Source organism: Eptatretus burgeri, chromosome 22 (assembly GCF_056783735.1).
Source record: "Eptatretus burgeri isolate ZD-2024b chromosome 22, Ebu_testis_v1, whole genome shotgun sequence".
Classification (NCBI taxonomy): Eukaryota; Metazoa; Chordata; class Myxini; order Myxiniformes; family Myxinidae; genus Eptatretus; species Eptatretus burgeri.
In genome coordinates, this window is record NC_140982.1 from 522529 (window position 1) to 538255 (window position 15727).

A 15727-nucleotide genomic window follows, 5' to 3' on the forward strand; every position below is an offset into this window, starting at 1 on the left:
CGATCTCATGCGAGCAAGTCCGCCCCGGAGGAGGAAACATGATGTTATTGCAATAAAATCATTAAGAACATTTTTTTCGAAAATTATTTTCCCTTGTGGTGGGGGTGGGGTGTCCAAAAGACCCCAGGATGCCCAGATGTTACCGCAGGATGAAGGTTCCTTCTTTAGGTTTAACGTATTTACTTTGTTATGACTCGGCCGGGTTCAAACCATCACCTCGCAGCCCTCAGCCAATGAGGTTACCCTGCTGCCGCTACCTTGCAGCCTTGTGCTGCATACGAACGAAGAAGACCACACATCTTTCAATGCCCTCTCTCTCTCTCAGCAAGTTTATTTGTGCCATTTCAACTTTGTCAACATCAGTGTAAAGCTTTGTCAACATCTTTCGCACTTTATCACACATATACACTTCCGGGTTCTCTTCGAGCACACTTGCCCAGAATGGTGTGCGTGCGTCGCTGTTCAATTCGAGAGGTTTGAATTGTGCGCACTCTACTTCTAGTATGTAACTCAATGGTGAGACCTCTTTAAATAAATAAACAAACGAACAAATAAATTAATTAATTAAAGAAAATCTCAACAAGAAAGAGCAATTGAAAGGTCGAGAGCTCTGAAAATGTCTAAATCGGTCAAAATGGTCATTAAACGTCAGAGGTCTAAAGAGTGTAATTTAAGGTTGAAAGGGTTGGAATTGTCTAAAAATGGTCTAATGGTCAAAGGGGTTTATTGGGTATTACATGTCTGAAAGGTGTGAAGGGTAGAATGGAGTATAGGGTAGAATGGAGTATAGGGTAGAATGGAGTCTTAGTGTCTTCGGGGTTTGAAAAGGTCGAAGAGGACCTAAAGGTTCTCAGGGGTGTAACGGGATCTATGGAGACTTTGGAGTCGAAATGGTCTTAGCATATCTTCCGGGTCAAAAGGGTCTTTGGAGTCTAAGGGTTATTTTGGGTCCTCTGTGTCTTCTTGGTCTTCGGGGTCTAAATGAGTCTTGGGGTTGTAAGGGTTCACAGGGTTTTGGGGGTCTAAAAGGGTCTTGGGGTTCTGAATGGTAACCTTCTCAAGAACTCAAGTTCTGTTCGAACAAACAAGCAAACAAACAAACAAACAAACGGACCTAAATTCAATACCCTCTCGTCTGGATAGGGTAATAAACACGTTCACTTCTATGGAACTTAAACACAAGAGGTGACCAATGGAGGTCAGGATTCCATCATTGGTCCCAAAGAGGTGAAGTTACGGGTCCAACTTCTCCAACAGATTCTTCTCTCCACTCTTCCCGAATGCACGCTTCTGACCTAAAGGGAATGGCAAAGGGAATGAACAAAGGAAAGAATCAAACTGCATCTAACAGCCATGGCAATGTAATGAGCTGTGGTTGTTCTATGGTGGATTGTGAAGAAACAATGGATCGTGACACGTCTTTCAACCTTCATCTTCCACCTTATCTTTGCTCTTCAATGGCGATTGGCCACTATGACTACAGCAACTACTACCACCAATAGTACTCCCTTACAACTACCATCTCTCCGACTTATTAACATAACTACCAACATCACCAATACCAACATTACTATGACCATTATGACTCCTAACATTACTACTGGAGTGCTGTCAGGTGTGTAGTGGTACTGGAATGCACCGGAGCGGCGCTCCACACCTAACTCCCATCCGAGGTGAAGCTTAGCTCCACAACGGTTATAAAAAGAACAAAACACCAACAATCACGATGGGTTGAGCTTCTATTCAGTTGTTACGCTTTGTGTGCTTTCACGGCCAAACAATCGGGGTCAAAGGTTGTCCCGAAGCTTGGACATGTCAATACATTGGGACACTTTGGATGTCTCCCAGGTAGTTATCTGAGTAGTTCAGTGATGCGGCTGTTTTTGTGAAGAATGGCGATCACATGGTATGAGCCAAGGTCGGCCTGGAATACATCAATGACGAGGACTCGTGTCGGCAGAGCAGGTAAGCACATGACGTCATATACAGTAGGTTAACATCATCCCGACCTGCTTTGCCATCTCATTCAACACTGTCGGATGTTTATCCGGCCCCAAAGCTTCAACTTCTTCCAATTCCAAGAAAGACACGAACTATTGTGAAAGACAACAAAAGAACGAGTACAAGAGCAGAAGAGGCGTCCAGTTTATGGTCCCACCGAGGAACGACACACACATTGATGAATCACCCTGCCTGTAAAACACCGCCATGATAGTTTAGAGCTGGGTCGGGATTCGAACCCAAGCTCGACAGCTGAGAGGTGAGTATGCATATCTCTCGGTCATTCTGTCACCACATTGTACTCAATAAAAAAATTGAACTTCTCTTTTATTTGTTAAATTATGTAGTTTTGTTGATAAACGGTGGTTGGAGAATGGAGAGTACACACGAACTGATTTGACTTGTTCTTGAAAGGGGATTCTGAATTGTGAAATGAAGTGGGTGGGCCCATTATGAGATGAAGTGGGCGTGTCTATTGTGAGATTAAGTGGGCATGTCCATTGTGAGATTAAGTGGGCGTGTGTATTGTGAGATTAAGTGGGAGTGTCCATTGTGAGATTAAGTGGGCGTGTCTATTTGCGAGATTAAGTGGGAGTGTCCATTGTGAGATTAAGTGGGCTTGTCCATTGAGAGATTAAGTGGGCGTGCCCATTGAGAGATTAAGTGGGCGTACCCATTGAGAGATAAAGTGGGCATGTCCATTGTGAGATTAAGTGGGAGTGCCCATTGTGAGATTAAGTGGAAGTGCCCATTGATAGATTAAGTGGGCGTGCCCATTGACAGATTAAGTGGGCGTGCCCATTGAGAGATTAAGTGGGCGTGCCCATTGTGAGATTAAGTGGGAGTGTCCATTGTGAGATTAATTGGGCGTGTCTATTGGGAGATTAAGTGGGCGTGTCCATTTTGAGATTAAGTGGGCGTGTCCATTGTGAGATTAGGTGGACGTGTCCATTGTGAGATTAAGTGGGAGTGCCCATTGAGAGATAAAGTGGGCGTGTCCATTGTGAGATTAAGTGGGAGTGCCCATTGATAGATTAAGTGGGCGTGCCCATTGACAGATTAAGTGGGCGTGCCCATTGAGAGATTAAGTGGGCGTGCCCATTGTGAGATTAAGTGGGAGTGCCCATTGAGAGATTAAGTCGGCGTGTCCATTGTGAGATTAAGTGGGCGTGTCCATTGTGAGATTAATTGGGCGTGTCTATTGGGAGATTAAGTGGGCGTGTCCATTGTGAGATTAAGTGGGCGTGTCCATTGTGAGATTAAGTGGGCATGTCCATTATGAGATTTAGTGCGCATGTCCTTTGTGAGATTAAGTGGGCGTGTCCATTGTGAGATTAAGTGGGCATGTCTATTGTGATATTAAGTGGGCATGTCCATCGTGAGATTAAGTGGGCGTGTCCATTGTGAGATTAAGTGGGCATGTCTATTGTGATATTAAGTGGGCGTGTCCATTGTGAGATTAAGTGGGCGTGTCCATTGTGAGATTAAGTGGGCGTGTCTATTGGGAGATTAAGTGGGCGTGTCCATTGTGAGATTAAGTGGGCGTGTCCATTGTGAGATTAAGTTGGCGTGTCCATTGTGAGATTAAGTGGGCGTGTCCATTGTGAGATTAAGTGGGCGTGTCCATTGTGAGATTAAATGGGCATGTGCATTCTGAGATTAAGTGGGTGTGTCCACTTTGAGATTAAGTGGGCGGGCCCATTGTGAGATTAAGTGGGCGTGTCCATTGTGAGATTAAGTGGGCGTGTCCATTGTCAGATTAAGTGGGCGTGTCCATTGTCAGATTAAGTGGGCGTGTCCATTTACTTTTAAACTTTTGCTTATCATGGTTGTTGTTGGTTCAGATGCAGGCTGTGCATCATCTTGTGGAAGCGTGGTGACAACACTGATGCAGTGCGCCTGTTACCAGTGGCATGGAACTTAATTTTCCGACCTCGGAAGGATGTGACAGGCTGTGTTGACCCACCAGGTGTTACTTAACGGCTCGACAGGGGCTTAAACTCAAGACCCTAAGATCTTAACCCAGCCACCTTAACCGTTGAGGCAACGCGGCAGGCTTTTTATCATGGTAGTGAAACGTGTGTGCTCTTTATTTAATTTATCACTCATTTTGGGGATTCAAATGGTTCGCGTCGTGCTCACTCTTGATGTGATGGAACATCTGGAGATGACGTCATGGCCAACATTTTTGTAGGCTCCGGTACCTCAACATTTGGCACAACACCACTGCTACTACCATAACTCGTACGAACAACACTACTACTACGACCATCACGCCAACCACGTGTGCTAACATTACTTCTACCATCACGACCACTACCATCACTAGTACTAACATCACTACGACTAGCATCACAACTACCGCTTGTGCTTACATTACTACTATCATCATGACTACTAACATATACTAACATGACTACTACTTCCATCACGACTCCCATCATGACTACTACCATCATGACTCCCATCATTACTACGACCATCACGACCACCATTATTACTACTACGAACATAATTACTTCCATTATTACCACAACTACCATTACTACGACCACATGTACGAACATAACGTGTTCGAGAGTTCAACCTTCCACGTGTGGTAGTCGACCATCAGGTTTTACCTCAGAGTCCGTCAGGATCCATGTGGACGGTGAGATATGTGATGATCCCAGCAATGAAGGGCAGGATCCCAAACACCACCACGGCACAGAACCTTGGGCTCATCAAGAAACACAGACATGTTGGTTTGGAGCTTCGAACCAAATCTTCCTTTACACAAAATCTTCCTTCGAACCTTCGGACAAAATCATCCTGAGGGACACACACACACACACGTGGCCGGCTTTTTATCATGGTCGTGAAACGTGTGTGCTCTTAATTGGTTCACGAAAAAATATTTTCACGAAAAAAATAATTGGTTCACGAAAAAGTATTTTCACGAAAAAAATAAGTGACCACTATATTCGTTCTTGTTGTGTGTCTGTCTGTCTGTCTGTCTGTTGGGTCGTCGATCCAGTCAAAAAAGAAAAAAAAATTTTTTTTAATTTTGAAATTTGTTCTCCCCTTATCAGTTTTTCGTCGATATGTTGGGTTGTCGATCCAGTCGAAAAAAAAAAAAATTTAATTTTGAAATTTGTTCTACCCTTATCAGTTTTTCTGTCGATATGTTTGTCTGTCTGTCTGTTCGGTCCAGTGCTCCGTTAACACTGTTACGAATTTCGCCCGCCCGGCGTGCGATCGGCCACGTAACTCGAATCGCGACGCGTCGCCCACCGGAACGGACAATTCAGTCGTGACCCTCCTGGAACTACCGCCAAGGAGCTCGACACGGGTGGGGTTTAACCTCACCACAACCCAGTCCGCATTATGCCCGCGTGAAATAGGGTGAATCGCCGAATGTCGATAAACCTAAGTACCCGCGTGGGTAGCATACCGAGGAGTTGTACCACGCCGCAGGTCGACTCCGGACACGAACCGCTTAAGCGGCTCGTTCCGTGCTGCAGGGTTAACTGAGCAGAGTTGTCGTCGACCTCGACGTTTCGTGATTATTTATTGGGTGTCGACACCCACTACCAATCCCTGACGTGATGCAAGATGGAACTTTCAAACAAAGGAAAGGACGCAACGAAACGGGAAACAGTTCAACAAGCAAGCACTTTATTTCACACACACACACACAAGGCAAGCACGTATTCACAGCCATACAAAAATGCACATATAACAGTCAAAGCAAGAACAATACGCAGAGTTACTACCGAATAAAGCAATTTACAAGCACTTATACGGGTTTACTTAATAGACTGGCGCCACACACACACACACACACACACACACACACACACACACACACACACACACACACACACACACACACACACACACACACACACACACACACACATTTACACCAAAAGCAAAGAAAACGAAAGCCACCCTCACAGGCAAGGAGGCAGACAGGTCTGTGGACCAAATGAACGTGGGACCTGGGTGATCGGTCAGGTCCACGAGACCGAAGGGGTCTGACTCGCGCCCTCGTGGCGCGATGGCGGGCAAGCCGCAATGTCCGCGTAACGCGCCTGACTCCGTGCCCCTGGTATGGTCGGTGAGCTCCTTTGGGCGTGCGTCGCGCAGGCACGTGTTGGTCGGCACCACGGTTGGGTTGGGGAAGGGACGGGGTTACCGGCGCTATCTCAGCGCGGATGGGGCGGGATTGTTGATGCTCGGGGTCGGGAGAGGCGAATAGCGGACGCTCCGTCCCGCTGGCGGGGTCCCGGGACCACACCGACTCCGGAGAACTCTCGCCCCTGAGCCCTCTTCCGCGTCCCTGCTTCACGCCGCGACTCATCCCTCGACCTCACCTCCGAGCTCCGTCCCCTTCGCGGTCCGATCCACGCAACGACAACCTTTCAGACTCCACGACTTCTGACTGGCACCACTTTCTGCACCCCTTTCTGCACACATGAGCTGCGTTGTGCTCGCGTCTTTTATAGACCGGGGGAGGAGCTTGTATGCAAATTCGCGGATCAAAACGCGCTTGGAGGCAGGGCCACACCGCCCGACGCTCGCCCATTGGACGGAGAAAAAGGGGCGTGAGCCTCTCCTAATCCGTTTTCTTCTCCTAAAAGGAACCCATTCACAGCAGGTTCGGAGGCGGGGCCATGCCACCGGATGCTCAGTCATTGGATGGAAGAAAAGGGGCGTGAAGCCTTCCTGATCCGTTTCTCCTCTCCCGAAAGGAACGCATTCACAGCGGGTTCGGCAAGAATCATCGAACGGGCCCTGGACAGCACGACGTTCGGTGTTGACTGGTGGTGTGGTTGATGGTTGTGGAAGGAGAAAGGCGAAGGTGGTGGGGGGTTTGCTGTGGTGGTTTGATGGTTGGCGGGCGTCGTTTGGGAATGGCGGTGAAGCGATGTTTGCGGGATGGAGTTGTGGAGGTAAAGAGGCGAAGGTGGTGGTGTTTGAGTTGTTGGCGGCTTAATGGTCCAAAATAACGATAGAGAAAGAAAAATGGCTAACTCAAAGCGTCGCAGCCCGGATGAATCACACATATTCCCCCTAAACAACAGGTGTGGACGAACTACACATGAACTCAGCGTCATAACTGATCTAAAGACCCTTTATGGTGTATTGCGAATTTCCACAGCAGTAACAATACAATGGCGATTTCGATGAAACTTGGTTGGTAGGTTCATACCATGACCTAGTTGTATGCAAATGAGAACCGTTGCTATGGACACCACCGTTGCCTAGCAACGGGACTTTGAAATTTTTGAAAAATCATAAAAGATTAATTTTTTCGAAAATCAAAAATCGGGCAACGAGCGACTGTGGTGACCTAGTTGTGTGCAAATGAGAACCGTTGCAATGACACCACCGTTGCCTAGCAATGAGACTTAAATTTTTGAAAAATCATAAAAAATTAATTTTTTCCAAAATCCAAAATTGGGCCACGAGCGACTGTGGGCAGGACATTCAGCCACATTGTCAAAAATTTCCAGCCGAATCCTATGAAAACTGTCGGAGAAGATAGACTTTGAATGAATCCTGCTTGAAAACAATAAAAAAAAACAAAGTTCGTTATATCTCAGAGACGATGAGTCAGAAATACATGAAACTGGTATGGTGGGTTCATGGTATGTCCAAGTTATGTGTGAGAAAGAACCGTTGCTATGGACCCCTCCGTTGCCTAGCAACGGCCGAAAAACCTCTAAATGTGGGGGTATTTTAACAAAAGAAACAATCTGCAGCATTATTAACCCTTGAAGCTAGAATCATGAATTTTCTTCTGCTAAATCCTCAGGTCATTCCCCATCGAACGGGCCCATCGCGTCAGGTTCTATTGGGTCAGCGACTACCCATGTCCGCCTACCGGCTTTCTGTTGGGTAGTTGATCCAGTCGAAAAAAAAAATTTTCAAAAAAAAAATGTTTTGAAATTTGTTCTACCCTTATTATCAGTATTTCCGTCGATATGTTCTACTACCCATGTCTGCCTACCGGCTTGTTGGGTAGTCGATCTAGTCGAAAAAAAAACATTTTTTTTTGAGATTTGTTCTTCCCTGATTATCAGTATTTAAAATGGCGATTTCAGCTAATACAATGGCGATTTCGATGAAACTTGGTTGGTAGGTTCATACCATGACCTACATGTGTGCAAATGAGAACCGTTGCTATGGACACCACCGTTGCCTAGCAAAGGGACTTTGAAATTTTTGAAAAATCATAAAACATTAATTTTTTCGAAAATCAAAAATCGGGCCACGAGCGAACGTGGGCAGTACATTCAGCCATATTGTCAAAAATGTCCAGCCGGATCCTATTAAAACTGTCAGAGAAGATAGACTTTGAATGAACCCTGGTCGAAAACAATAAAAAAACGAAGTTCGTTATATGTCAGAAACTATGAGTCAGATATACATGAAACTGGTATGGTAGGTTCATAGTATGTCCTAGTTATGTGTGAGAAAGAACCGTTGCGATGGACGACTCCGTTGCCTAGCAACGGCCGAAAAACCTCGAAATGTGGGGGTATTTTAACGAAAAAAAATCTGCAGCATTAAAAAAAATCATGAATTTTCTTGTGCTAAATCCTCAGGTCATTCCCCATCGAACGGGCCCATCGCGTCAGGTTCTATTGGGTAGTCGACTACCCATGTCCGCCTACCGACTTTTCTATCTGTCTGTCTGTCTGTCCCGAGCATAGCTCCGTGGGTTTTGATCCGATCCTTACAAAATTTTGGTGGGAGGTTTATATCATGATCTAGTTCTGTTTTCCTGAAAATGGGCGTGGTGTGCCCATTATCGGCGGAGCCACGCCCAAAAAACAGGTGTTTTTAGGGGGTAGCCAATTTCAATTTGAATCTTCTCCTTGGGGGTTTGTCGAATCTGACGGGTTTTGGTATTTGGTTAGCCCAATGGCGCTTGCATAGCCCCACGGAGCTCGATTTTTCATTTTCGTCCCAAGGTCAAGGCCACAAGGTCACGAACTTAGACAATTGCGAATTTTGACAGAAAAATTTTTCTTCTCTGAAGGGTTTGTCGAATCTGGCTAGGGTTTCAGTATTTGGTTTGCCCAATGGCACCTGCATAGCCCCACGGAGCTCGATTTTTTCATTTTCGTCCCAAGGTCAAGGTCACAAGGTCACAAACATGGAAAATTTCGAATTTTGACATAAAAATCATACGACCGCCCAAACTTTGAGAGCTTGGATGACAATATTTTTGATGCATAATCTTAAGGTCATTCCCCACCAAAAGTCTTGAAACCATTTTGCTCTCTCTCTCAAACACCTTGCCCGTGGCAAGGAACACCTTGCCCCCTTCAAGTTTGTTTTTACGCTGATTTCATCAAAGTATGAATAATCCGATGAGTGCGAAATGCCATATAGCCTATATAACGTTATATTGTTCCTGGAATGTTCCAGAGGAAGTTTTGCAGCAAAGGTCATAATCCTTGACCTTTGACCTTTAAAGATCACAAACGTCAAATTTTCAAAGTTGTGGGAATCGAACCGGGTTTTCGACTTTCTTCGACGAACTAACTCCAAGAAGCTATAGCACATATCCTGTTTCCTTATTTTAATGTCCACATTTTTTGTGACCTTTAAAGGTTACGCAAAGGTCAAATTTTTAAAGTTGTTGAACGAAACCGGGTTTTCGACATTTTGCAGCTTATAACCTGTCAATCGTACCACATCATGTTGATCATTTTTATAACTTGGTCAAACATTATCACATTGTCTCATCCGTGACTTCTGAAACAATCTACATCGTCAAATACCGCTCGTGAACCATCGTCGTCTTCAGACTTGTTTAATTTATCACTCATTTTGGGGACTCAAATGGTTCGTGTCGTTCTCACAGTTTATGTGATGGAAAAAATCTCACATCACATCTCATATCACACACACACACACACACACACACACACACACACACACACACACACACACACACACACACACACACACACACACACACACACACACACACACACACACACACAAACACACACACAAACACACACACACAGCCTTCAGTTGGGGTAAACTCCATCATTTAACCATCACATCCACAGGACACGATCCACATATACTGGGCCACGACCGGGTCGAACACTCATCGCTCGGTGCCGGTTCCCCATCCCCGACCTGTAAGTGTAATCCCGCCATGAGAGGACGGCGCCGATCGAACCGTCCGTCGAATCCCCACCAACCGCCCGCCCTCTCTCACACCGCTCGTGCACAACGACTACACGAACCCAGACTACAGATGTGGGGCCCGGACCCGCGGCCCCGACTCGACGACTCACCCAGCCGCCTCGTCCTCGAATCCAGGGTCCGTGGCGAATCACCATGACCCGGCTCAGCTCGTAGGTGAAAATGTCGATCCGTTCGTCCACCGTCGTGAACCGGAATCGTATCCCTCTGTACCGTTTCTCCACTTCCTGAGCCGTCGTGGTCAACAGGGCGATGAGGACGACGAGGTATCCCCAGGTTACCTCATCATCGGAGAACACCTCTTTCGCCGTATGGGTCGCCATTCTTGACACCAAGTTGGTGTTCTTCGAAATGTCGCAGATCGGGTCCAGCCACTCCGCCACTTCCCCGTAGATTTCGCGGTGTTTTCTCAACACCTCGTCACCGAGACAGATGAGAATTCCCGCCGCTCGGTTGAGGGACTGCGGCACATCCGGTGCCAGTCGGTGAGTCACGTAGGCCTTGATCACCGATATGGTCTCTCGCATCAGCGGATCGTCCCCCATGGTGAAACACTCAGGAGACCTTCGAGCGGGAACACTAGCTCGAGCAGCCTCGATCGGTGAGGTCAACAAACCGTCGGTCGGGATTCTTCTTCTTCACTACTATCTTTTCAATTGTTGTTGTTGTTGTTTTATGACTGATATTTCCTTCCACACAGTTAGATTACAATTTTCAACATAAATTAAAACCACACGGAGCGGTTTGTATAAATAGATGAAATATTTATTCTATAATCAGCTCTTCAGGTTTTACAACAAAAAAAGCTTTGGTGGGCGGAGCTAATACTCGCGAGCATTCTTCTTCCTCGTATTCTTCTTCTTCTTCTGAAATAATTATTCTATAATCAGCTCTTCAGGTATTTCAACAAAAAGAAGCTTTGGTGGGCGGAGCTAACTCTCGCGAGGATTCTTCCTCCTCTTATTCTTCCTCTTATTCTTCTGGTGTAGTTTGTGACTCGTGTTCACTTCCAAGCAGATTTATCGACAGAAATTAATACTTTACACGAATTAACTTTCGATAAAGCGGTGAAATATTTATTTGACAAAGAGAATTAAATAATTTACATAAAATCGCTTCATATTCGGAGTAGCGAAAGGCGAATTAAAAAAAATAATCCGATTGTAAAACCTTTTCCGCCATTTTCACGTCCGACGTCGATGCCACAACCCTCGTACTGCACGTGAAAAACAAAACTGAAGCGGGGAGAGTGCTTCGTGTGACGAAGAAGAAGAAGAAGAAGAAGAGAAAGAAGAATCACTCGATCCGCGCATGCGCACCGACGGCCGCGCTGCATCGCAGAAGTCACGTGATCGCCGCGCGCTCCTTCGCGTGCCTTGCTTTGTGTTGATCGCTGAGGAGATGTTTAAACTATGTGTTTAAAAACCAATAAAAGTGCTGAATACGAAGGGATGTGATGTCGATAGTTAAGATATTGAACGGTGGAGACAAAATAAGTGAGGAAGAGTCTTAGAAGAAGCGGCAATGACGGGGGCGGGAAAACGACAAATCGGGCCAAGTCATGCGAGGTGTGGTGGAAGTTCGTTGTGTGTGTGTGAGTGTGTGTGTGTGTGTGTATGTGAGTGTGTGTGTGTGTGAGTGTGTGTGTGTGTGTGTATGTGAGTGTGTGTGACTGCAGGACACGAGCACAGGGAGGGACTTTGATGAACCGAGAAGACGTTTGGCCCGTCAAGCCTGTGCTGTATTTACCTGTCACCGACGGTGGACGGGTGCAGGTCATGTGTTTCCACTCCCCGTCCGTCCTGTCCGTGTGAGCAGGATATCTCAAAAAGTTGTCCACGGATCCGGACGAAACTCGACGGACGGGTTGGGTGTCTGCCAAGGTGGAAGTGGTTCGATTTTTGTGAGGATCGGGATGCGAGAGATTTATTTAATTATGTGAAGCCATTCTTCACCATCGAGAGAGAGAGAGACCGTCGGGTCCACAAAGGATACGGAGCTGGATATTTCAAAAAAGTTGTTGATGAGTTGTCACAAAATTTGGTGGATTTGTTGGCAAAAGGCGATTCGAGTTTGGTCCCAGGTTTGAATCCCGATCCGACCCGTCAGGAGATACAAAACGTGAACTGTTCAGCCTGGCGGAGGGGTATGTTCTCTACCGACTACCGGTGTAGTGTTCGGATTGTGTTTTGACCTGGAGATACATTTTACCTTCAGGATCACAAGCTTTATGTCTGGGTCCACCAAAGGGTCACACTCCCTTCAACATTTCAGGAATTATAGATCCTCATTGGCAATCATTAAGGGTCTCTAAACATGTATACACTAAACCTTACTAGTGTAACTCGTGGTAGTGGTAGTGGTAGTTAAGGGACCGAAGCGATGGTAGAGCAGCCCTGCGTTTCGGGATAGGATTCGGGTTTCAGCTGCTACTCCTCTACCCTCAAACACATCAAGGTGTCACCAAGTGAGCCTCATTAAAATAAAATTAAATAAATCAAAAAGAACCCAGATCAAAAAATTAAATAATTCTGGCTGCCAGACCATGTGTCCGATCAGGTTGAAATTTAAAACATGCATCCCCCATCACTACCAGATCATAATCGTGACGTCTCACGTTGATTGGTGAAGCAGTTCAAGAGAAATAATTTTTGAAAGATTTTTTGCTCAATCCAACATGGCTGCCAGACCATGTGACATCAATTATTTGTGAATACCCTGGTATCCCCAAGTCTTGGGGAACATGTGTGTGAAGATTCCATTCGATCTGTCTATCTGTTCTGGAGAAGATTTTTAGAGGTTTTTCTTTTTTTTAACAATACGGCTGCTGAATGACATGACCGATGACGTCAACAATTTTTTTTTCTGCAGACCAATTTATCCCTTGATCACTCTCATACCCATCGGAGGGATGAACCGTTCTACATATGCAATTATGACGTCATAACGAAGGCACCTATGACATCATAAAAAATTACACATATTCCCCATGAGTATTTTCCACGTGCTAGGTTTCAATTTTTTCCTTGGTTTGGTCTCAGTGATACAGAAGTCCAAAGTTTTTCCGTTTTACCAAAATGTCTGACACACGAAATGACTTATGACGTCATAATTACGATCAAAACATTCCACGTGAGTAGTCCTTCCTCTTGTGAAAATTTTGTCTCACTTCGACAAGCGGTTGCAAAGCAAAACACGAAAGTTCTTTGCGGACAAACAGACCCAAATGCAATAACCTCTTCTCCGGCGAGGGTAATGACGTCATGTGTAAACCCACCTGTTGAGCACCTGTTTCAATGTTCAATTACTGTTGAATACTGTGCTCGTGTTCATCGTATTTAACCTTTTTATGATCCAACCCGGCGACAGACATAAAGTTCTCAGTAAGACGTCCTTCTCTAATTGCTGCTGGAAGTATCTACGCGGCAATTATGGGATTGGGACCTCCGATTGAGTCTTGGCCTGGATTCACAACCTCCCTGTTCAAGATCTCCGAAACCATCAACAGGAGCCCCGTGAGACACGACACGTGCAATACAATCCGCTCACATTCGGCCTGAATCTTCGTTTCCATATTCAGCTTCATTATATCATTATCCTCGATGATGAGGATGATGATGATGATGATGACCTCATCTCTGTGCCCGTCCCGACTCCCTCTCCCAGGATTGTGTCGTGGCGTGCCAAGAAGAGTTGGAGGACTTTCTCCATCGAAATGTCAATCCATCCAACCTTCCACAGAAAGACAATGGCTTCCACGACAACATAACAGACGTTACATAATATAACCCCAACAGACGTTTTGGAAGCTGTTCTGTAAGGCAGAGTTCACTCCGTTCCATTGTATTTTACATGTTTACCCTTTTATTGTGTTTCAGTGCAGTGTATCGTTCAATGGACTGTGTTTTCAATAAGCCATCTTTTTACTGCCTTTGTTTAGTACTAGTGCATGCTCGTAGATTTGTTGGCCGTACGTGCAAACCCCCCTCCCCCCCGCAAAAAAACTCAAACCGCATGCCAGAAACAACAACCACACAAGCCGTTCCTTCGCTTTCACGTGCCCGTACGTGCGTGGCTGTACGTGCAATATATATATACTTAAAACCGCTTGCCAGAAACAACGGTTGTCGGGGTTGATGGAGGAATTTAACAGGAAAGTTGGGATTGAATAGAGTTGTTTTTGTCCGTGGACGTGTAGGAGACATCTCGATGTAATTAAGTGGGGAAACTGTGAGCTGAAGTGTTACGTGTCACCACACAGGGGAGTGGTGCGGGGTTAATAGGCTTGGGATTAACAATAAGTTCCCCCAGTATGTGATTGACCCCCTGTAACCTCTTCGGACGTTTTTGCATTTACAAGCGAGCCAAACGTGCCGAGCAGGCAGAAGCCCCGCCTCCAAGGGTGACGGAGGGCGAAGTCACGCCCCCGAGGCTGATGATTTATGAGCGTGATGTCAGAAACTAGCCAAACGTGCCGAGCAGGCGCAAGCCACGCCCCGGAGGATGAAACATGATGTTATTGCAATAAAATTATTAAGAACATTTTTTTCGAAAATTATTTTCCCTTGTGGTGGGGGTGGGGCGTCCAAAAGACCACAGGATGCCCAGATGTTACTACAGGATGAAGGTTCCTTCTTTAGGTTTACGTCTTTACTTTGTTATGACTCGGCCGGGTTCAAACCACCATCTCGCAGCCCTCAGCCAATGAGGTTACCCTGCTGCCGCTACCTTGCAGCCTTGTGCTGCATACGAACGAAGAAGACCACACATCTTTCAATGCCCTCTCTCTCAGCGAGTTTATTCGTGCCATTTCAACTTGTCAACATCAGAGTAAAGCTTTGTCAACATCTTTCGCACTTTATCACACATACACACTTCCGGGTTCTCTTCGAGCACACTTGCCCAGAATGGTGTGCGTGCGTCGCTGTTCAATTCCAGAGGTTTGAATTGTGCGCACTCTACTTCTAGTATGTAACTCTATGGTGAGACCTCTTTAAATAAATAAACAAACGAACAAATAAATTAATTAATTAAAGAAAATCTCAACAAGAAAGAGCAATTGAAAGGTAGAGAGCTCTGAAAATGTCTAAATCGGTCAAAATGGTCATAAAACGTCAGAGGTCTAAAGAGTGTAATTTAAGGTCTAAAGGGTTGGAATTGTCGAAAAAAGGTCTAATGGTCAAAAGGGTTTATAGGGTATTACATGTCTGAAAGGTGTGAAGGGTAGAATGGAGTATAGGGTAGAATGTAGTCTTAGTTTCTTCGGGGTTTGAAAAGGTCGAAGAGGATCTCAAGGTTCTCAAGGATGTAACAGGATCTATGGAGACTTTGGGGTCTAAATGGTCTTAACATATCTTAGGGGTCAAAAGGGTCTTTGGAGTGAAAGGGTTATTTTGGGTCCTCTGTGTCTTCTTGGTCTTCGGGGTCTAAATGAGTCTTGGGGTTGTAAGGGTTCACAGGGTTTTGGGGGTCTAAAAGGGTCTTGGGGTTCTGAATGGTAACCTTC

At 45.7% G+C, this 15727-nt stretch overlaps 2 protein-coding genes and 1 long non-coding RNA gene across 7 annotated transcripts in view; 1 reads left to right on the top strand and 2 right to left on the bottom strand.

Annotated features, from left to right (window-relative positions):
- The window catches only part of LOC147007998 (uncharacterized), a 92306-nt gene that overhangs the window by 32936 nt on the left and 43643 nt on the right, over positions 1-15727 (top strand). The gene's annotated exons all lie outside the window — the stretch shown is intronic.
- Positions 301-10963, bottom strand: LOC147008001 (uncharacterized). Its single transcript, XR_015053713.1, has 3 exons — positions 10314-10963; positions 4623-4812; positions 301-1295 (listed from the first exon to the last, which is right to left on the bottom strand). It is a non-coding gene; the product is annotated as an uncharacterized LOC147008001 (long non-coding RNA).
- LOC147008002 (uncharacterized) overlaps positions 14993-15727 on the bottom strand; it is a 6859-nt gene continuing 6124 nt past the window's right edge. For both annotated transcript variants that reach the window (XR_015053701.1, XM_085865909.1), the window contains one exon: positions 14993-15727. This exon is cut by the window's right edge and continues 235 nt beyond it. The gene's annotated coding sequence lies outside the window, so the exon portion shown is untranslated.